The sequence below is a fragment of the Pteronotus mesoamericanus genome, unplaced genomic scaffold (genome assembly GCF_021234165.1).
Source record: "Pteronotus mesoamericanus isolate MK-2021 breed Mesoamerican mustached bat unplaced genomic scaffold, CSHL_Meso_final contig_20, whole genome shotgun sequence".
In the NCBI taxonomy this organism is placed as follows: Eukaryota; Metazoa; Chordata; class Mammalia; order Chiroptera; family Mormoopidae; genus Pteronotus; species Pteronotus mesoamericanus.
The window spans coordinates 62,598,337-62,625,627 of NW_026555085.1; the positions used below are offsets into that span (position 1 = coordinate 62,598,337).

Here is a 27,291-nt window from a genome sequence, read left to right on the forward strand (position 1 = left end):
TACCTATACATTAAATAACTGTGAATCACATAAAAACATCACCAACTCCAAAATGAACGTAACTCCCAACCTCCAAATATATAGGTTATTATAAAGAAGAAATTCAGTCATTTGACAGTTACCATTCAGTGAGCTCACACACACTATTAGCATGGGGAGGGCAAGAACATTTAAGACAGAGTCTCTGACCTACACAAACTCTCCTACAATCTAATGAGGAGAACAAATTGTTTTAATAAGTGACAAAACCCAAAGAAGGAATTGATAAATGTTAAAAGAGATATAAACATAAAATTATTTGCAAGTTTATAGGAAAGAGTCATTTCCTTTGGCTGAGAGAATCAGAAGGCCTCAAAGAAGAGATGGCTATTGAGTTAGGTCTTGAAGCTTAAATAGAAATTAAAGAAAAAAAATTCAGGTGGAATCATCTCAGAGCACATTTGGAAAATAGCATGAAGTCCAGCCTGGCTGTGACTGGGAATAAGAGGTGGGAAAATACTTTCAAGTCCAGCTTCCAGGTTACAGGCTACACATTAGCAATATTTCCTTTAAAATGAGCTTTGTTAAAGGAGTCCATTAGCGGGAGACATTGTAATCTTTTTTGAATGCCTAAAAAGGCGGGGGGGGGGGGGGGGAGTGGTTTTAACCCAACCTTCTTAAGATCTAATACAAAACTTATTTCCCCAGAAAGACACACCTTACTTCGCTTTGCTGGCTCCTGTATTTGACATCCTGTCCTACTCTGTCTTCCAATCTTTTTATCCCACCTCTGTCCTGCCTCACATCTGTTCCTTCCTCCTCTTCCTTCTCCTTCTTCTTTCAACATTCTATTTTGACATAATTATAGATTGGCAAAAAGTTGCAAAAATAGTAGAAAGGGGAATCTACGTACACTTCCCTCAGTCTCCTCCAATGGTAACATCTATTTTTAATTGATTGATTTTAAAGAGAAAGAGAGAGAGGAAGGGAGGAGAGGAAGAAAAACATTGATTTGGTTTACTTATTTATTTACTTACTTATTTATTTGCTATTTTAAGAGAAAAGTCAATAGAGGAGTGAAGTCTCCCTTCTTAGAAAAAAGGGCTACTCTATCTTTATTGCCTCCCCTACTCTTCCCTTTTTATTTTTTTAATTGAATTTTTTGGGTGACATTGGTTAATAAAATTATTTATACATTCATTGATTGATTCTTGTATGTGCCCTGACTGGGGATCGAACCATTAACCTTGGCACATTGGGATAATACACTAACGAGCTACCCTGCCACAGCCTCTATGTTTTTCAATTACAGTTTACATTTAAATGTTATTTTGTTTTAGTTTCCAGTGTACAGCATATTGGCTAGGCAATCATATACTTTACAAAATGATCCCCCAGATATTTCAAGTAACTGCACGAGCACCATACATAGTTGTTGCAATATTATTAACTGTGTTTCCTATGCTGTCCTTTACATCCCACCAATGGCAACATCTTACATAACTATAGCACAATCTCAAACTCAGAAAATTAACACTGGTACAATCCATAGGCCTTATTCAGATATCACGTGTGTGTGTGTGTGGGTGGGTGGGTGGGTGTGATCCTTCTAAAGCCCAGAAGAGCCCTGGCAGGGTATCTTAGTTGGTTAGAGCAGTGTCCTGCTATGCCAAGGTTGGGGGTTTGATATCCAGTCAGCGCACATGCAGGCGTCAACCAATAATGCATGAGTAAATAGAACAACAAATCAATGTTACTCTCTCTCTCAAATCAATAAATTTTTAAAAATAAATAAAGCTAGAAGATTAAGTAACTTTGCTCAAAATTCTCCATTCTTCATATCTCACTCAGAGCAAAAGCCAAGGGATTGGATCTGCAAGGTCCTAAGTCACCTTCCTCCCCGTTACATCTCCAAGTCCATTGCTACCACTTCCCCTTCATTGTATCACTCCAGCCGCACTGGCCTCCTATTGTTCCTGGGGCCTTTGCACGCAGTGAGTCCCCTCTGCCAGGAACATTCTTCCCCCAGCTCTCCCTGGGGTACTCTTCCTCTTGTCTCTTTTCAAATGTTACTTCTTCAGACAGGCCTTTCCTGATCTCTTTATAATGTAGCATCCTCCTTCATTTTTCTGTCTCCTGATTTGCTCTTATTTTTCTTCAGAGCATTTGTCACCAGGTAATATATTCTATGTTAATGCATTGATTTATTGGGTTTCTTCCCCACTAGAATGAAACACCACAAAATTAGAGTCTTGTTTTGTTCATTGTTGTACCCCCAGCGCCTAGAATAGTGTCTGGCATTAAGGTGTACATTAAGTTATTTGTTGAATGAGGGAATATTCAGTTATACTGCCATACTGCAGTATTTTTTGATGTATCATTTTATAATTGTTTTAAAGCTTGTCATATTCTATTATGTTCTATCCCCTTACCATAGGTGCTAGGTGAATGTACATTGTTACAATTTCAGAAATTAGATTTTCTGCTTTATCTTGAGCAAAAAACTGGTCAGAATCATCCATTTTAAACAAATTTCACTGACTCCTTTTTCCCCTTTTCTTTTTCCCCTTGTTTCTCCTCACTTTTGCTGGTTCACACCATAAAACATCAGAAGATGTAGATAATGGGAAATAGAGTATGTCATGCGGTTATTATATTTGCATAGAGAAGAAGTTGAAGGCAGGTACAGGCGTGTCCAGGTGGTGGGGCCTGGGTCACAGCCATGGCCTGGTTGCAGGGGAGCCTGCAAAAGTGAGTAGTGTTTTTATCTTCTGTGATGAGACGTCTGAATGTTCTGCCTCATAAGATGGGAGGTCCCCAAATTTTGGAAGGGGTGCAGATGCCACTAGGAATGTTAATGCTCCCCAGTAACTGGGTGGATAAATGGTGGGATCCTCTAGCCAGTACTTCATGGGTTGCAGCTGGCCTCTGGCTGAGACTCTTCGTTGAAAAAGGAGAATATTAGCCCTGGTTGGTGTGGCTCAGTGGGTTGAATGCCGGCCTGTGAACAAAGGGTCACCAGTTCAATTCCAAGTCAGGGCTCATGCCTGGGTTGTGGGCCGGGTCCCCAGTAGGGGGTGTGTGAGAGGCAACCACACATTGATGTTTCTCTCCCTCTCATTCTCCCTCCCTTCCTCTCTCTATAAATAAATAAATAAAATCTTCAACTTTTTAAAAAGTAGGTATTTAAAAAGAAAAAGGAGAATATTAGAAGTTTGATCTCTCTGTGTTGCTGAGGTTGTAGCAATCCCAGCAAAGACTAGAGACAAGTAACTTCAGAAACAAGGAAAAGCATCCATGGCAGCCTGGACAGGGCCAGCAGCTGGGGTGGGGGCCTGCTTTGTTGCTGAGCTGCGGAAGGGTGAATGACCACGGTCACGATGGGGCCCCCAGCTCTCATGGCTCACTCCGGTTGGCCCACACTCAGAGTTGCCACCCTCGAGCTGATTGATAGCCAGCCAAGATGTTTCGACATCAGCGGTTATTTCCAATCCACTAAAAGCACATTGATACAGGACATTCCGGCCAACACTGACTTGTCAGATCAAAGAAGGGACACTTTGACCTATAGGCTGACTAGATTCACCCTCATTTTAATTTCTGATTCACTGGAAAGGTGGCAAGAGGCTGCCCGTAACTATTAAATAAATGAATAAACTTGCCATACAGGTTATTGCCTTGTTTAATGGATAGCGAGACAGTGTCCTTGAACATTTTTTTGCATTAGCAGGTGGGGAACTTATTTAAAGAATTCTTCTGGTGTACTAGTTCTCAGCTTTAGTTGCAGGAGAATCACCTGCAAGACTCAGAGTGCTAGGCGCCACCCCAGGGTCTCTGCTTCAGGCAGCGCAGGATGACCCGAAGGTCTGCATTTCTTTCAAGTTCCCAGGGGATGCTGATGCTGCCAGTCTGGGAAACACACTGTTCAGGTGAATCATTTTTGTAAATCAAATAACCCCTTAGCACAATACATAACCATTTTCTAAATTGTTTGTCATATGTTGAGTTCACTGAAGCAAAGTATATTGTACTGGTTGGATGTATGAAATGTAATTTGTGTTGGAGCAGGAGGTCAAAAGTCAAGAATTGAGGGAGACAGACATTCAGCTTGTAGATTCCTTCCACCAGCCACTCTGGTGCTCCTGTTTAGAGTTATTTAACCACTTGTTCATTTATTTAAGACCCTGTGCCAAGAGCTGTGCTAGGCTGTAGATTAAAGCCAGTCTGAGTATTTTATAAGAAAACATTTCCCTAAAAAAGGGCCTCTGCCGTGAGCGGCACAGGTAGGGCAGCTTGACTGCTGTACATGCAAAATCAACATCAAGAGATTTCGAAAGCATAATTTTTTGGTATTTGGGCAGCTGGTGATTGCTGGTCCTGGTACCACCACCCCCTAAAAATAAGAAAACATTTCCCTTTCAGAAAACTGTAGAAGGATGGTGAGATCATTTTTCTGTGCTTTTAAAATCATTTAGTTCCTGATGTATGTGGGTCAGTTGTCCTTCCAGAAACAGGGAAATGACAAAAGCAGGCAACTGCTGCAAGTTTTAGAGCTCCTAATCCACTGGTCTCTGAAAGCAGTGTTTTCCAAACCTCCTCCATGAGGAGGAACAGAACACTTGGGTGCTGGTTAAAAGTACCCAAGACCTTTGGTCATTCTGACCAGTGAGTTGCGGATGGGGCCTGATTGATGTATTTTAAGCAATTATTCCAGGTAAGCCTTAAATCAAATAAATATGGGAAACTGTTTTCAACTACCTCTGAAGCCAGCATAGACCCCAGAATTATATTAACTGAAAAGGAGGTGTTCACAATAGTTCAGTGCTCCTCACACTTCGCTGCATATAGGAATTACTTGAGGAACTTCTGAAATTTCCAATGCCAAGGCCATTCTCTATATCAATTCTATCAGGATTTCCCTCCCCACCTCCTCCTATGATTTCAATGGGCAGCCAAATTTTATATCCAGTACACTTATGTAAGTTAAGCCCCTCTTCATCTTGAAGCACCTTTCACAGTCTCTTCCCATTGCAGTTGCCTCCTATCACCACGAAAACTTATATCCCACTTAAGTGTTGGGGCTGGTGAGGTCCGTTCGTGGGATCTTGAGGGCTTTTGATCTGCGAAGGCCAGCAGCCTATTAGTTTTGAAAACTCTTTACTGGATCAACTCTCCCAAAGCTTCATGGCTTTAGGAATTCTGCTCAGAGCTATGTGAGGTAGTGCCTCTCCAGCTTTACTGTGCATCTGAAGCCCTTGGGGATCTTATTAAAGGGAAAGTTGTGACTCACTAGGTCTGGGGTGAGATGTGTGCCTCCAAGTTTCTAACAAGCTCCAAGCAATTCTTATGCTGATAAACGACACTTTGCATAGCTATAGATCTTCCCCCAAATCTTGTGTCAACAGATAAAAACAGCAAGAGTGTATAGTTATGGCAAATACTCTAAAGAGAAGAGAATGGTGACTGTGACTCACCTGTAGCAGGATGTTATACAACCTGTTAAGCTGCATAAAAGGCAGCATTTGAGGAAACAAAGGTGGAAAGAACTGTAGATCAAACCAATGAGGTAGACGTGAGATGAACTAAAGAATGTGTACAACAACATAGTGCTGAAAGATGTGGCTAGAGGGTAGTTGGAGGAAAGCAGGGTACCATAGAAAGTTAGAGCCTGGGCTTCCAGATCAGCTTAACTTCAAAACCTGGCTCTACTCCTTACTACCTGCATAACCACAGACAAATGGCTAAATTTCTTTCTGTTTTTTATTTAAAAATCTTTTTTATTGTTGTTTAATTACAGTTGTCCCCATTTTTCCCCCATTGCTCTCCCCCACCCTACGCACTCCCCTCTCCCAAATTCAACCTCCCACCCATTGCCCTTGTCCATGGGTCCTTTATACATGTTCTTTGACTTGACCCTTCCCCTTCCTTTCCCTGTTATCTCCCTCCCCCTCCCCTCTGGTCACTGTCAGTTTGTTTGTTCTTTATTTCCCTGCCTCTGGTTCTATTTTGCTTGCTTGTTTATTTTATTGATTAGGTTCCACTTATAGGTGAGATCATATGGTATTTGTCTTTCGCCCCCTGGCTTATTTCACTTAGCATAATGCTCTCCAGTTCCATCCTTGCTGTCACAAAGGGTAGGAGTTCCTTCTTTCTGCTTTTCCTGTTCTGATACAGATCCATGCCCAGGACAACTCTGCTTCAGGAATGATCCCCGCCCTCCTTTTTTGGTTTTTTTTGGGGGGGAGGTAACATCAGGTTTATTGAGATATAATTCATGTACTATAAAATTCATCCTATTAAAGTGTACAATTCAGTGGGTTTTAGTATATTCACAGAGTTGTGCAACGATCACCATTATCTAATCTCAGGACATTTCATCACCCAAAAAAACCCTTACCCAGTCCAGTCACTCCTCATTCTCCCCCATCTCCCTCCAGCCTGGGGCAACCCCTGACCTTACTTTCTGTCTGTATAGATTTGCTTTTGATAGGTATGTCATAAACATAGAACCATATAACATGTGGTCTTTTGTGACTAGCTTCATTCAATTCAAGGTTCATACATGTTATAACATGTATCAGTACTTCATTCCTTTTTATCGTTCCACATTTTGTTTATCCAGTCATCAGCTGATGGACATGTGGGTTGTTTCTACCATTTGACTGAATGCTCCTACGAGCCCTCATGCGCAGATTTTTGTGTGGATATGTGTTTTCAATTCTCTTAGGTATATACCTAGGAGTAGAACTGCTAGGTCATATAAAAACTCTGTTTAACATTTTGAGGAATTGTCAAACTGTTTTCTCAAAGTGCTTGCACCATTTATAATCCTTTCAACAATGTATGAGGGTCACAATTTCTTCACATCCTCATCAACATTAGTTAATTGTCTTTTTTATTTTAACCATCCAAGTGGGCATGAACTGGTATATAATTATGGTTTTGATTTGCATGTCCCTAATAACTAATGACATTGATCATCTTGTCTTACGAGTATTGGCCATGTGTATGTTCTCTTTAGAGATATGTCTATCCAACTCCTTTGCCCTTTTTAAAATTAGGTTATTTGACTTTTTATTGTTGAGTTGTAAAAGTTCTTTGTATAAGTCTGGTAAAAGTCCTATATCAGATACTTGTATATGACTTACAAGTATTTTCTCTCATTCTATGGGTTGACTTTGATAAAGTTCAGTTTATTTATTTTGAATCCACTTTTGAAATTTCTTCTTTTTTTAAAAAAAATCCTCTCCTGAGGATATGTTTATAGATATTTTTTAGAGAGAGAGGAGGGCAGGGAGAGGGGAGGGAGGGAGAGATAGAAAGAGAGATATTAATGTGGAGAGGAACATCGGTCAGTTGCCTCTCATACATACCCCAATTGAGGATCGAACCTGCAACCTAGGTACGTTCCTTTACAAGGAATTGAACCCACAACCTTTTTCTTCTTTATAAGATCAGAGATGATTGGTCTTTGTCCTGTTGCCCCAAGAGCTGGCAAGGATTCATTTCTCATGAGCGTCATAGCACCAGCTTGGAACTTTGAATCAGCCTCTTTCTTATCTTCTGTGTCATGGCATGTGCTATTTCCTTCCTTGGAATTCCATCTCTTCCCCCATGCTCTCTGCCTAACCAGGTCTTTATTGCTCTTCAACACTTAGTTCAGACATTTTCTCTTCCTCTTGTTGGGTTCCCGAGGTCTCCCCCCAGAGAGGGAGCCAGGGCCCCATTTTTCAACACAGGTGGAATGCAGCTCTGTCTTTCTTCATGGAAGCCATCAAATAAAGGAATTTTGTATTATTGTTTTTCTCATTAGAGTGTGGAGTCTAAACAGGTCTGCATTTGAATTTCAGTCCTATGACTAGCTGTACAAACTTGGACAATGTAATATTTCTGATCTTTCATCATTTAATTGGAAATAATCTCTCAGCATAGGGCTATTGAAAGACAAAAGATATAGTAATGAAGTTAAACTATTTAGCTTAGTGATGTCTCAATAATGTGTTTAGCATCATACCTTTTTTTTTAATGTGGGAGCTAAGAGTGAGGCTCATGTTAAGTTCTCAATGAATGAATGTTAGTTTTCTTATTTTCTAATTCCAATTCTAACAATGGATGCCCTGTGGCAAAGAGAACCATGTTTCCTATGTGGGCACCTTGACTATATTCCTTTTAACGTTTCTTTAAGCATCTGATGAAAATGATGAATCATTCCCCTGCCCCCAGAAGAATGGACTTTACCCAACAGTTCATGTAAGATCTGTGTGGGATTCCTAAACACCTGAAGCTCATCATGGGCCCAAGGACTAAAGGTTAAGTGCTCTTGCTATGGATGTTCACAGCCGGTGCTGCCCACTTGGTCCTCTTAAAAATGAGCAACTCTTACCAGACCATTTAACAATTCTACTCCTTGGTATTTATCCAGGTAAGTTAAAAACTTATGTTCACACAAAAATCTGCACATGGATGTTTATAGAAGATTTATCCATAATTGTCAAAACTTGGAAGCAACTAAGATGTCCTTCAGTAGGTGAATGGCTAAACTGTGTTGCATCCAGACAACGAAATATCATTCAGTGCTAAAAAGAAATGAGCGATCAATTCCTGAAAAGACAAGAAGGAAACTTAGGTGCATATTACTGAGTGAAAGAAGCGAATCTGAAGAGGCTACATATTGTATGATTCCAATTGTCTGTCCTTCTGGAAAAGGCAAAACTATGGAGACAGTAAAAAGATCAGTAGTTGTCGAGGGTTAGGGAGGAATGAACAGATAGAGCACAGAGGATTTTTAGGGCAGTGAAACTATTCTCCATGATGCTATAATGTTCAATACACATCATCATCCATCTATGGTCCAAACTCATAGAATGTACAGCATCAAGAGTGAACCCAATGTAAACTAGGGACTTTGGGTGATTATGATGTGTCAATGTAGGTTCATCAATTGTAACCAATATTTAGTCGGGGAGGCTGCGGATATGCGGAGGCAGGGGTTATATGGGAATGCTGTACTTCTCCACTCAGTTTTGCTGTGAACCTAAAACTGCTCTAAAAAATAAAATATATTTTAAAAAAAGAGAGAGAATGAGCAACTGGCCCTAGAATGATGCTTAGTAGCCGTGCAATCATCTTCCCAGGAAACAACTACACAAGATATGTTTCTGAGAGGCATGCTCTCTGGAACTTTGGCACGGCTCTGTGGTATCATCATGTGTATTAAAAATATCATTCTCTCTGGGGCTGTAAGAACTACTTAAATCAAATAGCCAGGTGGTTGCCATCTTCCTGGGAATTTTTATTCTCTAGTATGGAGAACCACCAGCAGATGGCAATCAAAGAATACACAACCTGAGTTCATGGTATTCAAACAGATTTTGATAAACTTTTAATGATAAGGTGATAAATCTAAGGTAAATAGACTTCTTGAATACTGGTTCTTCACAGAGCCACAATTTCTTATGCTCAAAACAAACAATTTTTTCACCAGTGACTGAAATGTCTAATCTCAAAAAGGCACCGGGGACAAATTCTTAGATTCTTGAATCAAATGAGAACTTTGGTTACTCTACTTGAAAAGGAATTAGAAGAGTTTGTTGTTTTTATTTAGGCATTGTGTTTCTTTTAGATTTTCTGCTAACATCATAAATGTTCTTTGGTATGTAAAAATGAACAGTTGTGTTAATGGTTTTCCAATGATAGAAAACATACAGCTGTAGTACAATAGGGATGCAAAATCACCAGAAGGAAGGAATGTGCTCAAAACAATCCAGTGTGTGCGTATGGGGGAAGGAAAGGGGGCTTGCCAGCGGGGTCTTACCAAACATAGAACTTCTTACAACTCGCTTTACAAAAATAGAAATTTCTGCTTTTCTCCTTCTGGATTCTCAATTAAATCAAACATTCTCAATAATGTGACTATTAAGCATGAAAGATTTAGTCCTTGTTGGTAAATTCTGGTATTTATGCTTTCCATTTGCTAAAATCACTGTGAGTCCAAGGGAGAGCTGCACTGTGGTAGAGCCTTTGTTAAGACAAAGAAATTACAGCTTATAATGTATAGTTCAGGCATATTTGATGGCACAGCAAAACCCTTTTACTCATGGCTGATGGATCATTGTAGAAAGTGATTAATCTGTTTTCTTTACTGATAATATCTTTCACAAAAAAATCTTCATGGAGCATTTTTTTTAAAACAAGATTGGACCTGAAAAGTTTTAGGGATGCTCAGTGTGTAAGAGGAGCTAAGAATAATAAATAATACTTTTTGGACTCCTACTATGTATTAGGCAATATTATGTCATGTCAGGTAAATTATTTAGCCCCATTTTTACAGATCAAAACACTCAGGTTCAGAGAGATTCATAATTTGCCAAGGTTACAAAACTAGTAAATAGCTGAGCTGGGATTTGGACCTAGCCTATCTGGGTAAATGTAAGCACTACGTTATCATTGTTGATCTGATCTTATTCTAACAGGTGATGTTAAACAATTGAAACCTCCTAGCTAATTCAGAAATTCAACCCCATTGCCTGGGGAGGCAGTTAAAGATTCAGAGTCCCAGGTCCTACCCCTCCAGATTCTGACTCAGAAGATTGGGGCCTCGGCCTCGGCCTCTGACTGTCTAACAAGCTCCCGCGGTGGTTCTGCTGTAGGCCATCTTCCCATCTCAAGCCCTTGAAGAAAACAGGCCCAAGCCAGCGGACTCTAACCCTTAAAATTTAACACCTCAAATTTTGCATACAACTGTAGGGGGTTCACAGACACTGAAGCCATGGATGCTTGGTCTCCTGCATGTCCCCGTTCAAAGTGGCCTCATTAGAAGCCCTTTCCATCTCTCCACCGACAGATGTCACTCTTCAGCTTCAAACAGCCTCCCAAAAGACCAGTTACAAAAGAAAGAGCTTTCCCAGGAAAACGAGTTTACTGTTTGAAAAGGCGCTTCCCTTGGTAAAGAGAGCCGACCCTGGCACAGTGCTTCAAAAATTCAGCTGAAACAGGATGACAGTGTCACCTACCATCATGGGAAGAGTCATGTGGAAATGAAAAGGAGCGATTCAAAGCAACGGCAGGGACCACAGATTAACATGGGCACGACCAGAAGGGAGGCGCTTTCAGGTTACTTTCCCGTGAGCCCCTTCTCTAACTTCTTTTTCGGTCCCTGGGTTTTCTCTTAGGGGTCCATTTTAAAGCTAGTACTTGCATTGTTAAATAACACGATTCGTGCAGCACATCGCTGGAAACGCACATAAATAACATTGACGTGGAATCCTCAAATATGTAACTTCAATGGGCTCCCGTTGGTCACACAGGAAAGGCATCGGAGAGCGCAGTCCCCTCGGCAGGTCCCAGCGCTGGATGAGCCGCTGGCGCCACGTGAGGAGAGGGGAGTCTGCGCACTGAGGTTATACCTGAATGTCCTATGTTCGTGGCTCCCCCTCCTTCTCCGGGGAAAGAGTCCAAGGCTTTCATCAAATTCTTAAAGGAATCTTTGACCGTTGACTAAAATTTAAAAAGTACTTATAGAAGAGTCCTGTCTCACCAGGGCTAGATAAGCAAACAGGTTGAGCAGAGCCATGTGGGGCAGGCAGGCTCGGGGCGCCTTCCTCAGGCATGAAGTGGGAGACGACGTTGTGTCTGCCGTGTGGACACAACGTCGTCAGGTGCGGTTTAGATTTGGGGCACTGTGCTGGGAGGTCCACTCCCCGGGCACATCTTCCCCGGGGTGAGAACAGAAGCAGGCTTGGGGACCGCGGCGACATCTGTCAGTGACACAGCAGATTGTGTGCATCTCTATGACTCCAGAGGAGCTTGGGGGAGGCTGACATGAAATGACGCCTGTTAAGCTCCTCACGCAGTGTTTGGCAAACAGTGGGCACTCAGAAGGGTGTGCTGTTGCCCCCCTTCTTCGCCACCGCACTGAGATCCCCCGTGACCGTGAGGCTTACTACTGACTAGCGACTACTGCTCAGCGGGCCCTGCACCTGTCATACTGACCGGAGCCTGGCCTGGGAAACCTGAAGGAAAAGAGGTTTCCTTTAGGAATTGCCACTTTCCAATCTCCCCTCCATCTCTGTTGCAAAGGTAAGCAAGGACCTCAGGCACGGAACATGCTTGAGGATCACAGGGAGTCACAAGGGACAAAAAGACATCATCCCTGTCCTTGGAGTTGCTGAGCCCTAATAGGGCAGACTACCAAAACTAACTTAGCAGAAGCCACAGGGTACGAGATGTTAACAACGTATATCTGAGCACAGATACCCTACATACCTTAAAACAGGTTTCGATAGAAAGGACAAAGCCAAAAAGAGTTAATTTAGGAAACAAAATGATTATAGTGCAATACAAAGTGGGGCAAAAGTAGGTTTACAGTTATAAGTACTCGAAACACAGAGTTTATTCTTGTATTATTATTTATTATCTTCCATATGAATAACTGTAAACCTACTTTGCCCCACCTTGTATTTCTAAAGTTTGGGGAGAGACATGATCTGGGAGAAACAAAGAGGAGGGGGAACTGAAACAAGAGAAGAGAGGCCGCAGGTACCGGCTGGGGAGGGAGGAGGGCCGGGGACGGATTTGCAGGGCAGGGGGGCAGCGGTGCCTGGGCGGGGGGGGGGGACAGCTAATTGGTAGAGACCCTGGAAACCTGTGATTAGGAGTTTTAATTTAAGTCAAGACCCAGCTGGAACTACTGCGGGCTTCTAACAAGGACAGTGATGGGATCAAAATGACGCTTGAGGACAATGGTTCTTGCTGCTGTGAGTGGGGTGAGTTGAGTGAAGAAGACCCTCAGGCAGAGAGGCTGTTTGGAGGCTGTTTCAGGATCCAGGGCGATAGGGGCATGGCCTGGACCAGGGCTCTGGGGATGGGATGGAAGGGGCAAAACTGGACTATCTTGCAGAGGATAAACATTCATTCATTCTTTTCAGAGCCAGACACGGGGTGAGGTGCTGGGATACCACGGGGAGCAGGCACAGAGGATGGGATGGGGAGAGACAGGTAAGCATTTGCACAGTGATGAAATAAGTGCTGTGACCATTGAATCTGAGAAACGTGAGAGAGCAGAGCGGGGGCAGCACCTGAGTCACGGGGAGGGACGTAGGGGGTCAGGGAAGCCTTCTGAGGAAGTGGTGTTTAAGCTGGGAATTTGAAGAAAAATCAGAAATTGAGTGAAAAAAATCAGTGGGTGATTCCAGGCAGGAAGCTCCAAGACAAAAGGGCAGGAGAGGGAAAGGGAAGAATGGTTTCTGGGGAAGTTCAAGGCAGCCAGCAGGGTGGGACCAGATGAAAAGGGCCTTGAGTGTGCAAAATGGACTGTGGACTTAAAGAATTGGGTGTGGTGGTTGTTAGAAAGGGAGACTTGCCATAGGCTAGGGGAGAGATGATTGGGAAGTAGAGCTGCAGATGCTTAGGGTGTCTAACTCATGGAGTGAGAAAGGGATTGAGAGGAAGAGAGTATTGGAAGCAACATCATTAGCCCAGAGAAGGGAGGGGTATTCTCCAGGGTCACACAGCCAGCCTGTAGAAGCGTCAACACTAGGATCCAAGCCTCGGGTTCTTTTTCAAATAAATATCTTTCCTATCTGTCCTCATCATGCTCATGTTTTCATCTACAGCCTCGGATATACTTACACAATCTACAATAGATGTTTTAAGTGCTTTGTCTGCTAATTCCATTACCTCTGTCATTTCTGGATCTTTCACTATTGGTTGATTTTTCTCCTGGGTGCGGGTCATCTTTTCCCGCTTGGTGATTTTTATTAGATGCCAGACATTGTGAATTTTACATTGTTGGACACTGGATTTTGTTGTATTCTTAAAGAGTTTTGCACTTTGTTCTGACATGCAGCTAAGTTATTTGAGTTTGATCCTTCCAATGCTTTCTTTTAAACTTTTTCAGGGCAGATTCGAGGAACATTGAGGACTTCCGCTTCCAGCCAGGATGGAGTAATAGGGACTGGATTACCCTCCCACCTGAAACAACAACACAAATGAGAGTAAACGTATGGCACAATGGTCATCAGGAAGCAAATGAGGTGAGTCCTATGATTGTCCCAATTTTCTGTCTTGAGAGGTTTCCAGGCCGTGGCCAAGTGGCACTCCAGTGGGCCCTTTTGGACTCTCTGAATTGAGCTGATGGGGCTAAAAGTCTGGGGAGACCAAGGCAGATAGGATTCACAGCAGGGAGGGCCGGCGAGGAGGAAGCGCACGCAGCAGGAGCTCCTGGAGCTGCAGGAAACCGCCTGCAGACATTCCACAGGGGACTTATCAGCACAAATAAGTGGGGGGAAGTGACCCAAGGTTGGAAAAAGCGCTCTCTAACTGGAGCAGAGAAAGTAGTACCTGGTTATCTGCACAGGTCTAAGATTAGTGTCTGTTCCCACCAGCCAGACTAGAAAACCTCGGTTCCTGGAGCACTGGTGGAGTCCACAGAAGGATCTGGCTTCAATAATGAGAAATGATTATTAGCCCTGGACTAAACACTGCTCTAGTTCACTCTAAAATATCTGAAACACAAGGCCCCAAAAGATTGAGTGGTTCTTAAGTAACTTAACTTCATTTCAGAACAATGTTTAAAAATATTTATAAAACTTCAAATATATCTATTACCCAACAAGGCAAAATGTACAATGCCTGCCATCAAACCAAATATTCAAAGAAGCTACTCAAATCAAGTAATCAAAGAGGCAAGAAAATATGTCCCGTTATGAGGGGATATGTGTGAGTGTGTGCATGCGCATATGGTTTTAGAAGTCTGGAAGGGTTCACCTGGTGGACACATGGCCATACTTTGGCAATCCAGTAGGAGGGACTGTTATGAGCAAAGACTTGGGCATGAGAAGGAAACATAGAGGAGCTGGGTGTGAATAGAACCTAGAATATAGAAAAGGAGAGACAGTTGATCACTCTGGAACATGGGCCAAATTGAGTCATAGGACAAGCCATTCTTCCAGTTGCTTACAATAAGTAATATTTTAAAACTTGCAGTCCCTTCTTCCCTCCCTCCTTACATCCCTTCCATTCCACATCATGTGGCTGTATATTGAAAAAACATGGAATCCAGTCACTTCTCTCTGCCTGCATAATCTACCTTTGTCCAGGTAACTGTCATTGCTCAGTTGGATGGTTGCAATAGCCTCTGGACAGGTCTCCCTACCTCTGTCATTATTCCGCCCTCCCCAGCATTCTACTCAACATAATAGCCAGAGTGGACTTTTAAAAACTGAAGTTAGATCAAAACTCTCCTCTGCTGAAAATGTCTAAACTCCTCATCCTGCTCAGAATAAAATCCGAAGTCCTAATAATGCCCACGACATCCAACAAGATCTCCCCCCACCTCCACCTCTGCCCCTTGCTCTTTTCCAACCATGGGAGCTGGCATGCTCCTTGCCACCACAGGACCTTCCTTCCACTGTTGTTCCCTCTGCCTGGTGAGTTCTTCCCCCAGGTGTCCGCTTGGCTCCTCCCCTCACATCCCCCAATCCCTGCTCCAAGTCACCTTTGCACAGAAGCTTTTCCTGACCAGCCCAGGATAGTGCTGGCCTTCCTTTTATTCACCCCAAATCCCCCTCCTTCACTTGTTCTGTTTTTCCCATAGCTGCTACACCCTTACTTGTTTATTGAGTGTTTGTCTCCTGCACTAGAAGACCAGCTCCACAAGTGCGGGATCTCGGAGTGTTTGTTCACTGCCGGAGGTCCAGCTCCCAGCACAGTACGTGGCACACAGTGTGTGCTCTGTAAAGCTTTGGGGAATGAATGAAAAAGTGAATAAAGAACTGTGAAGGAGTTCCATGATCACATTCATATCTTCGAGACATTCCTCTCAAGGAGGCCGAGACTAAAACAGGAAGATGGGCAAGAGGTATCAAAGGTCTTGCCTCAGAGAAGGGCTAGATTCTAGAGACAGTTATACAAAGAGCAGAGGTTAAGCTTTGCACAGTGGCAGTGTCATAGCCAATGAGGTTTATCTGAAGTGCAATTATTGCTAATTGAAAGGACAGAGATCAAAAGACTGTTTGCAGACTGACTGACTGAGATTAGAGCTAGCAATAAAGGGTGATTTAATCTGACCTAGCAAATATTCGGTATTTGGTATAAGCAAGGGGTCACGGGAGGAAGGACAAGAGCATAGGCAGGACAGATTGCGCCCCAAGGTGAGCGGAGGGAGGGCACAAGAGAAGTTGAGTGCGAGGGCTGGGACTGTGAGAGGGGAAGATACTTGCTTTCCCTCAGTGGGGGAAATGAGAGAAGATTTGTGGAGAGGGGAGTATTTAAGCTGGACCCTGAAAATTGGGTAGAGTTTCAAAGGCAAAGGCTGGAAAAGGCAGTCATGGGATAGATTTTGAATTTCACCATCTCTGCCATCACTTATAAAAGTTTTGATGGAGTTGCTCACACCCTGAGAAATCATTCTTTCTATACCCCATAAATTAAAAAAAAATTGAAAGAGAGCAAGCAACACCAAAAAGCAGAAAAAAAGAGTCAGGATAATTCACTACCTGGATAATCTGGTCCAGAACATGTGAGCCATGCCAATAAGATTTTAAGAAAATGGGGACAAAAATCACTTCCTTGTTCAGATGTGTCACCAAGGGAACAACAACAAAAAATCATCCAAGCGAGCAACTCTGTTGACTCCTGGACTCTGACCTGAGAGAACAATTTTCTACCAGTGGGATATCGTTTTCCAGGCAGTGTTAAGATCCTTGGTAAGCAGGATTCCTGCACAAAGGCTGACAGTCATGCTGGCTTGCAAAGCTTGCCTGCATTTTTAATAAAACTGTCAGATTAGGCAATGCCTGGCTGCAGTGTATTATTAATACAAATTCTTAACTGTCAATTAGTTAACTGGCTAGTAAAAACAACCCGGTTTATAAGGTTGCTGCTAATGAATATAATGCTTTGTTCTCCAGGAAGAAAAAAAAATCTGCTTTGGATATGTAATTAGAAAAAGGGTCCCCTTCCTCCCTCCCCACGGGGAGAACATGTGCCACTGAAAAAAGGAGCTTATTATACCTGTGAGGGGTCAAAGTCTATGGATGTGTGGCTTATGGTATTATGACAGATTACAAATCACTCCATTATGTTAGTCAATCTGTTTCCAAGCACCTAGCAGGGAGCTAGCTGGGCACCAGCCGCTCTGAAACAAGATTCCCAATGGTTTTCTTCCTAAGGTCTTGGGACAGGTCAGCTATTGTTGACATCACCCCACAGGCCATGTGTCAGAACCTTCCTGTCTGGCTTCTGCCTCTGCTACTGCCAGGCTCTCCTGAGAGTCAGCCTGTGCCTCAGGCCTCAACCAGCTCCCAAGAAGAACTTGAGTGAGTGTGAATCCATGGGCAGCCCCAATGCTTGTGCTAATGAAAGGGAAGGGGAGGCAGAGCACACGAACGCCACGTGTCCTTTGTTTCTCACGCTTCCTCTCTCCTGTCTTCCCACCAACTCCCCTCTTTTTCTCGTCCATTATTTCCCTAGTTCCTCACCACCCCCCCTCCTTCTCCATGGACATGTGCCTTCTTATAAATCGCAGTTAGAGAAGAGAGCAGCTAGTTAGAGACCTGTCTCCTCCAAAAGCCTTTATTTTGAAGTCTGTTGTGATGTGTACCTACAAAACCATTTCAAACTCCAGAGGTTAAAAGAAATTTGCCTGATACTCCAAAGAAGTGGTTTTAAGGAGAGTCAGTTTTATTTCCTCACCAGGGTAATAATTACACTTAAGTTGTCCTCCCTCATACTCCCACTTCCCCGGTGGTGCCCCGCCACTGGCTGGCTGGTCTGTGTGGGAAGGCGGGGGGTGGGGCGGGTGGGAGGGCGCGGGAGGCCTTCATTCCTGCCCACTCATGCCTCCCTGCCCAGTTTCTGTGACTGTCCAAGCAGCCCAGAGTTCATGAAGGGGAAATTCACTGGGGGATGTGCCATGCCAAATCATAATAGTTATCAGCTTTAATGAACAGGAATAAAACCACAATTTTCCAAGTAGTAATGTCTGAAAGAAAAAAAAATATGAAAGCCATAACCACAGGGGCTGGGAGGAGCGGAACTGCCTCCCTGAGCTGGAGAAAGAGTTTGGTTCCATGGGAGGCCAGCACTCCCTGTGTCCCATTCACTGGGGAAGCCATACTCCTTGGAAGACACTGCTGCTTTTTGCCAATGTATACTTTTTAAGTGACCATGAGGTACTGAAAACACCTATGCTAGAGAGGAACTTGGACAGCCCCAGGGCATAAATGGTGTCCTCTGCAGTTACAGAAGGGGGAGCAGAAGCTGAGCCCATTAGGGTCTGATGTCAGTCACATCTGTAAGTGACTGTTGTTATTTTTGCCCTGTGACTTCTAGGCATCCTTAGAGCTCCTAAACCTTATTTAATGGTTCTATCAGAGCAATGTGCCATTGGACTGCACCCTCTTTGTAAAGAAGCCTGCCTGTGTGTACTGGCTTTTTGCCTGGTGTGTATGAGATGTTCTCTGTCACGAGTAGAGAAGGGAAGTTGGGAAGAGACCCATTGCAGGTGAAAAATGTAGGAAATGGGTCCTGAAATCTTTGAAACAAGTGCTTGTAGTGTAGTGCAAGGAACAAGGGCTCTGGCATTAGAAACACTTGGATTGTTTCATGGCTCTCACTTACTAATTGTGTGACCCTGAACAAGTTAAGTCACTGCATTTTCTTGACTTTCAGCGTCATCATATGTAAATAGAGTCAGAACTATTTGGGGAGGAAAAAAATGTTAAAAATTGTCCAGGGCAAGGTCTATTTAGCACATAATAGGAGCTCAGTAATGGATAGCTTTTCAAGAATGTATCATTATTGGCTTTGGAACACTGACCACGTTAGTGGAATACAAAGTGTCCTAGGCTTCAAAAGGTGAAATATTCAGAACCATTTTAACATTGTACACTGTAGAACAACACTGCTGAGACTGCTTCATATGCCAATGAAAATCCTTCGGTCTGGGTAATGTAGTCCCATTAGACTATAAGGTCCTTTAGAAATGGAGTGGAGACTTTCTCATCTCTGTGTTTCCAGAACCCTACATTAACAGGTACATCACAACTCCTAATACTACCGCTTGGGCATTCTCTCATTGAGGAATTTAGACTGATGTGTGATGGGAAACATTACAAGGGACTGGCAGAGTGCATTCTAGGTTTAGGAAAAGTTCCGGTGAGAAGCAATCTCCTTGGCCCTGGCTGGCGTGACTGCTGGCCTGTGAACCAAAGGGTTGCCTGTTCGATTCCCAGTCAGGGCACATGCATGGGTTGCAGGCCAGGTCCCCAGTGGGGGGTGCACAAGAGGCAACCACACATTGATGTTTCTCTCCTTCTCTTTCTCCCTCTCTTCCCCTCTCTCTAAAAATAAACAAACAAAATCTTTTCTTTTTTTTTTTAAAGAAGCAATCTCCTTGGGTCAATGAGTCTATGTGTCTTACTGACCATAATGATATTCTTGGAGGCTTCACGCCTGGTAGGCAATTCTGAACATGGTGGACATTGTAATTGCACAGCACATTGCTCCTTGAACAATAATGCACAATCCTCCAGCTTGCTTTATTTGTTAATTAATATATTGAACAAATATTAATTAAGCATTTACAATGTGTCAGGAGCTATCTAAGATGCTGGGGACATATATGCTGAACAAAACAAGCAAATTCTTATTTTGGAGACTGAGTGGATAGAGGTGGAGCCTCCTTCAGGTGAAGTCTCAGAGAGGCCACCCGTGGGATGAGGAGCCAGTTCTGAGAAGGGAGATGATTCCAGGTCAAGGAAACAGGTCAGTGCAGGGGCAGAGAATGGCAGGTGGAATTCGAAGAACATGAATGAAAAGCAGCTGGGCTGAAGCATGGTGAACAAGGGGAGAGAGGTCAGCCACGAGCCTGGGAGAAGTAGGCGGGGTCAGTTCAGGAAGACCATGCAGGCTGACCATGTGGTTCTCAGGATTCTCTCGTCGGATGCCTGGTGGATACCTTCCATTTGTGTACACTCTGGCTCTTCTGCAGGGTACCAAGAGGGCGATCTGGATCTCTGCAAATCCCATTATGCTATGAGCAATTACTCTTCATCAATCTTTACCTGCCTCCACGAGCCACAGGTCCAATGTTCTCAAGCTATGCCTCAAGACAGAGCTGGAAGCAGCCCCTCCACGGAACATTTTATCAAGTGTAACATATTTAATATTTCATTTTTGTTTCAAATTCATATTTATTCATCTAAGTAAAAGGGCATTTGAACGGGTACCTTTCAAACATCTGAGAATGTAGAAAAACAATAGTCAACCAAATCGATGAAAAGAAAGTAAAGAAACAGGTAAGGCACACAAGGGAGTTCTATGCCGCTTGAGTTCATTCAGGGCTAAGGGTCTCCGTTGATCGAAAGAGAGTGATAGTAAGGTTGTTACCAAAGCTTTGTACTTAACAAATACTGGGCAGCTAACTGGTTATTAACTGGAGAAACAAATCATAAATCTAATGATAAACTTATACTCAAAGTATTTTTATTTTAAAATTTATTTGGGATTTCTCTTACTATATGGGTTTAGCTCTTTAATGCAGGCAATTAATATTTTGAAAGCACAACTGCATGTGTGATTTTTTTTTTTTTTTTTTTTGCTAAGTAAAAGATAAGTAATTTTTTTCTGCAAGCACTGGAGCCTTCTTTCTCCTTACCATTCTCTCAGGGAAGCAAGGCAGCAACACATGGTAGAAAGAATTTGGGACCATAAGTCAAGGACTTGGTTTCCAACTGCTCTGGGTAAATCGTTTCAACTCTAGGAGTTTGTCTTTCCCTTAGAAGATATTACACTAGATACTGGGGAGTCTTTTGACTTCTTTCTAGCTCCAAGAGTCTGTGATTTTAGAGAGCAAGGAGATGTTTCTGAGGAAGGATGAAGGAAATAAAATGGAAGATGACAGAGGCAAGAAGAGTAAGGTTTGAAGAACAAGCATCCTGGACATTGTAAAGTCACATGTTCCCAGTTAAACTTCAGAAATGCTAAGTCAACTTTCCTGAGTTTTCCTCTCTTCTCTTCTCCTGTGCATCTGCACAGGAGGAAATGCAAATGAACACCACACTGGAGAAAGGCAGGGAGCTGGAGGAAGAAGGATGAGGCATGAAAGGATTCAGACACAGCATAGCTAGACATCCAGATGGCCAAAGAAACAATAACCATTCTATTTAAAAGGATATGCAATTTTTAATTTTAAATAAAATATAGTTGTCTACATACAATTAAATTCTATTCTCCCTGATCTCTAATAGTTAACAATCCATGGTTATCTTACCTGGGGCCTTCCAGGTTCTGGCCTGGACACTAAACTACCTCATTGTTGTCATCATTAGATCAAAAGCTCTGTGAAGTCAGGAGCCCCGGTGCCTGGAACACTGCCTGCCTCTCATCTCAGGGGACCAGGATGATTTCTTCAGCAAATGAGTAAATAGACACAATCCAGTACCAGGGCTCTAGGATAAATTGACTCTGGTTGAATTATTTCTGGAATGGCTCGAAAAAGGTAGAATTTAACATGTAGCTGTGATCAAAGCAGAGAAAGGAATCCAACACTAGGGAACTATCAACTGTGCTTTGCTTGGGATTTTTCCCCCGAGTGATTTTTATGAAGCCAAAAAATAAAAGATAAGGGGAAAGTTCAGGCAGAGGAGGTCAGGAACTCAGGAACTCGTAGTATAAACAGAAGTGAAAGGTGCATATGGTCATCCTTGGCTGGTGTGGCTCAGTGGGTTAAGCATTGTCCTGCAAACCGAAAGGTCTCCAGTTCAATTCTCCATCAGGGCATATGCCTAGGTTGAGGGCCAGATCTCTGGTTGGGGGCGTGCCAGAGGCAACCGACTGCTGTTTCTCTCACATATTGAGGTTTCTTTCCATCTCTTTCTCCCTCCCTTTCTCTCTCTCTCAAAATAAATAAATCTCTTTAAAAAGATTCATATGTTCAGAACAAAGGAAGGTCCCTGGGTGTCCTTCTTGATGGTGCTGGTCATGTGTCATACAGGCAGGTCCTCCATCTTAAAACTTAGATGTGGTTCCCACAGAACCTTTCTTGAAGTCAGACTCTGCCTGGGATGGCTTAAAATTTCAAAACTATTTGACAACAAAAATCTTTACAATGAGTTATACTGTAGTTAGGGGAACCTCATTCAGCTCAAGGCCACATCCTCCAAAGTACATTTTTTCTTAATAACTTACACAGCGATTAAATAGGGGTTTGCGGGAAGAAAATTAGAATGAGTAAAACAAATGTTAAGTAGATTTCTTTCTTATAGTAATTCTCAGAGCTTTTAATATGTTAGTGCACATTATGAGTCCTCAAGAAAATGTGTGTGTGTCTGTATCTGTGTGTGTGTGTAGCATCTCTTAAGACTAGAAGTCTGTAGAACATGTTTTGATATGGGCAATAATTCCACTTTCCTCTTACTACTCCTTTGCTAAAAGAAATTCCCCATGAGTAACAACACTTTTCAAAGGACTTCATCTTCTATGGCAGGGCAAAAGCCAAAATGAAGGCTTAAAGACCCAAAATATATCTTTTCAGTAAGAGCTACACATGTTTTTCTTCTAAGTTTTCAGTTGTTTCCTATTAAAGCCAGAACTGGTATTATCCCCCCTCTTTTTTAAATATATAAAATAGTCCTTTAGTGACCTTACAAACAGAAAAATATAAGAAAACTACCTCGTGAAAGAACATGAAGCTAGAATAACAATTTACCAAAATATAACCAAAATATAAAAATACTTTTAAATCAAATTTAACCACAGAAAGAGATATAATATGATTTCATTACTATATGATTTAAAGGCAAAATGGCTCATTATTTTCATAATTCCTAAGAGTTCCACTTTATAATTTGCCCAAGGATTTGATTTTATTTTCTAGTGGCCCCAAAGGTGGCAAAAACTGCTTATAAGAGCTTGATTTGGACTGTGTAGGCTGCTGAAGTTTCTTTCAGATGTTTCCTCATTAAAACAAAATTGCACTCTAGGTCGGCAGTGTCACTTAATCACTGTGCTTCCCGGGGGCTTATGCGATCAGGGTTTACCTTTTCCTTTTCTTTGCAATAACAAACTTGTTTAGAGTTAATGAGTGTAAAATATTCTCTAAGAGGAGGCTACAAATTTTAGAATTTTTCCTTCTTAAGAAGTCAAAAGATTATCCATTTATTTATCCTTCATTTCACCCAAAGTATTTTCCCACAAATTTCCCTGTACCGCACTTACTTCCTTTTAATGGGAAATTGTGAATAATATGAAACAAACACAACTGATAGTGGTATGAGCCTTGATCCATTATGGCTTGTCCTTTAAGAGGTGTCTACGGCAATTGGAAATAAATTTGGTTCCTACTGATATAATAGGCATGGATTTTCAAGAAAAAAACAAATAGATGACTGCAGTAGGCCCAAGTAAGAAATGTGTCTTAATCATTAAATCAGCTTTTTGCTTGACCGGCACCTACTACTCTTGTCTGTACTCTGACAGGTGCTCCTCCTCCCTGTGGCATGCAGGAAGTCCGCAATGAAGGCCGAGCCTGTCCTAAGGATGGTTGAGCAGGTGCTGTGGAGGAAATGAGGATGCTGGGACTGCAGGACAGAACCGCCTCGCTGTCTTGCAGATTCCGCTCAGCAGGGTTGTTGTCCTTGCAAAGCGGAGAAAGAAAGTGAATGGGTCCTGAGCTCTGAGAGCAACCCGTTTTTGAGAAAAGTCTGCATGATGGCTGGATTACAGAGCTGTTGTAGCTCAGCAGGGAGCTGGATAGTTATAATTCCTCTGCTTGCCTTGCAGATCCGTTCTCCATCTTTGCCAGCCCTGCTCTGTACCCAAGGATACTGACCCCTGCAGAGGGGAGGGCAGGAGGAGGGGTCAGGCTATATTCTTCTGCCCTCCCTGCTTAGGTAGCTGTGATGTTCAGGTGGTCCCTCTTCATGCTCCAGCTCTCACCAGGCTCCAACGCCAACCCACCCCCTCTGCTCCTTCAGCCCTAGGGGAAATAATGGCTTCCTGCTGGTGCCACATTCGGTTGCCTAGAAATACCTTGTTCATTTCCTTAACCCTACCCACACTGCTGGAGGTAGCCCCTTTACTAAAGTCTCTTTATTGAACTCTCTGTAATGAATTCTGTTCCCTGTGGGGAGTATGACTGATACACCAACTGACACTCCTTTCCCAAATGAAGCTACTGAAAGAGATCTTTAGTTAATAGAATGTTCTCTTCACAGCTTCAGTGAGAGTACTGCTTAAATGTATGGACTTCGCGGTCATGCAATTCTGTTCTTAATAACTTTGTGATTCTAGGTTTGTTTAACTTTTCTAAGTATCAGTCTGCTCATCCAGAAAATGAAGCTAAAAACAGTATTTAATTTATTTAACCCCTAAGATTGTTAAGATTAAATGAGATAATGTTTGTAAATTACTTAGCACAGTACAGAGCTTGAAACACAGAAGACATAGAGCCCTTCTTTTTCATTATTTACTTTTAAGTATATTTCAATTTTCAAGCTATCTGAGAACACATGTTTATCTTTCTATTAATTGTTCAATAGCTCTCATTGCCGAAACTAAAAGCCAAATACATTACAAAACCTTATTACTGTATTATTTTACCAATAAGGGCATTGAATGTCCAAGGGATTTGCATTGGTAGATTAAGGATCAAAAGCAGAGAAACAAGAGAGTTCAAAAACCTTGGCCTCATTTACTTTTAAAGAGTAGCAGTGCTCCTACCAATCGCCAAAAAACAAAACAAAACAAAAAACCTCATGTTGAACTTTTCACATCAGGCTATCACATACTCACCACATCCTGGGCAATATAACATGTTACCTTGTCCCTTAGTGCAAAACAGAATTCCTCTTCTCACCTACTCCACCTGAAATATACTGAATCGATTGGTATTGGTTTAATTATGAATGACCAAAACTCAAATTAATGGTAGCTTAAGCAAGATGGAGGTGTATTCCTCCTTCACATAAAACCTGAGAAGGCAGTCCTGAGTTGGTAGGAGTCTCCATGGTGTCAAGAACTCAGCTTCTTGCTCAGCTTTGCGTGGCTCTTGTTGTATCTTTCAAGATGGAGCTCCAGCCATCACGGCCATACTGCAAGCAGCAGGGTGGAGGAAGGGGAGAAAGAGAAAGGGCTGTGTGAAATCATAGAAAACACCCATATTGGTCTCTGCCTCCTAGCTCCTGGCACAGAGCTGCTCAAACCCTTGTAATGTCTTAAGTAATGAGAGCATCTTTTTTGTTCTAATATTTGGTCTTTGACACACAGCTCCTAAAGGCCTGAGAGTTTCCTGGGTGATAAGAATGTCTTTTGTTCTAAAAAGGCTGCTCTTGATGGGCTCCTGAATAAGCTTCAGGATGGGAAGTGGTTACCAAAAGAGCCAACTATGATTAGAAGCTTGGAACTTTCAGCCCTGCCCTCTGTCCTCTGGGAAGGTTCGGAAAGGGGCTGGAGATTGAGTGAATAATTGATCACACTCATGTGATGAAGCCTTCATAAAAATCCCAAGCATGGGCGGTTCAGAGAGTTTCTAGGTTGGTGAACACATCCATATGTGGGGAGGATGACGCACTTGAACTCCACAGGGACAGAAGCTCCTGCGCCCAGGACACCTCTAGACCTCTTCTCGGTGTGTGTGCACGCGTGCGCAAGCACATACACACGCGCACATGTGCGTGTAGTGACAGGAGCAGCCATAGAACCTTAGGTCCAGTCACAGTACCTCATTCTCTTAGGTACAACAATTGGTCCAGGGATGGGCATGTGTCTCAGTTTAGGCCAATTAAAGTCTTTTTCTGAGATTTTTTCAATGTGAAACTTGAGAAAAGGGGGTCTTGCTGTTTGGAAGGACGTGAACAGGGACTGCCAGGGGTTTTCCCCCCGCCTCCCCGACCCCCACTACATGGAGCTCTGCGCCAGAAGCTAGGAGGCAGAGACCACTATGGATGTCTTCTATGATTTCCTATGACTGCAGTAGGAAAGAATGAAGACAAGGGGGTCAAGGTGCATACGGCAAACTTCTTTGAGTTCCTAAGTCCAGTCAAACTAGAAGCTAGGTCAATTCCTGAACTTCCCAGATATGTAATCCAATAAATCTTTTATGCTTAAGCTAGTTTTGAGTGGGATTTCTGTCCCTTGTAACCAAAACAAGTCTGAACTGAGAAAAAAAGTTAAAGAACACGCTCTTCCTATTAGAAATAGGCAATAAACTTCTAGGAGTCCATTGTCAATTAATGGAATGAATACTTAGATTGTTATCTAAGAAATACTTTTTATTTCTTAGATATATCAACGGTGTTTAGAATATTGAGGAAACGAATTTTGCCCATTTTGATTTCCTGCTTAAACTTTCTTTTTGTTTGTTTTGTTTTTGAAATTATAAGAGAGCCCTGACTGGTGTGGCTCAGTGGGTTGGGCATTGTCCTGCAAACCAAAAGGTCTCCCATTCAATTCCGGTCAGGGCGCATGCTTGGGTTGCGAGCCAGGTCCCTTGTCGAGAGCGTGTGAGGGGCAACAGATCAATGTTTCTCTCCCACATCAACGTTTCTCTCCCTGTCTTTCTCCCTCCCTTCCCCTTTCTCTAAAAATAAATAAAATCTTTAAAAAAGAGAAATTGTAAGAGGAAGAAAAACATTGAGTCAGAGAGGAGGGGATACACTGAGAGGGCAGTAAAAGGAAGTACGGGAACAGAATGATGGAGAGAGAAGGGTGGGAGATAAGAGGTTATCAGAGAGCTCCAGTCTGGGAGGCAGAGGACCTGCGTCACAGCCCCGGCTCTGCCACAACAGCTCTATCTGCTAGGATAAACCACTTTGACTTATTGTAATTTCTACACCTGAGAAATAAGGAGGCCTGGAATAAAGAATGAGTAAGGGGCCTCTAACAGTCTATTATTCTAACAAGTCCCCTACTTCCAGCAGGAAAATGAAGGAAGCAAGGGAATAGGGTGCATCACTCTTGGATTCACCGCTGTCAAGAGTGACCTCAGATTTCCCAAGAGGTCCAGCTCACATGGCAGCTGCTCCAACACCCTCAAAGCAGCCTCAGAGGGTCCCATGGCCAACTGAGGCTCTGATTTTTCCCTGGAGGAGTCAGAACATGGTTAATGATTACTGGGTTAGGGATAAGGGCAGGCCTAAGACAGGGCTCCTTGTTTGTAAGTCATTAAATGATTGATCTAATTCCCTAGGCAGAGTGAGCAGAAACAACTTAATATTCCTCTTCCCTCCCCAGCCTCTCCCTGCCCTCTGAGGAATCCTGACCCTCACTAAATCTTAGCCAGAGGAACATACTTGGAACCCATCCAACCGA

General features: G+C 42.8%; 1 non-coding gene across 1 annotated transcript; it reads left to right on the forward strand.

Annotated features, from left to right (window-relative positions):
* Nucleotides 1-4,233: 4,233 nt before the first annotated feature.
* Nucleotides 4,234-4,367, forward strand: LOC129068045 (U11 spliceosomal RNA). The gene has a single exon (XR_008528862.1). It is a non-coding gene; the product is annotated as a U11 spliceosomal RNA (small nuclear RNA).
* The last annotated feature ends 22,924 nt before the right edge of the window (nt 4,368-27,291 follow it).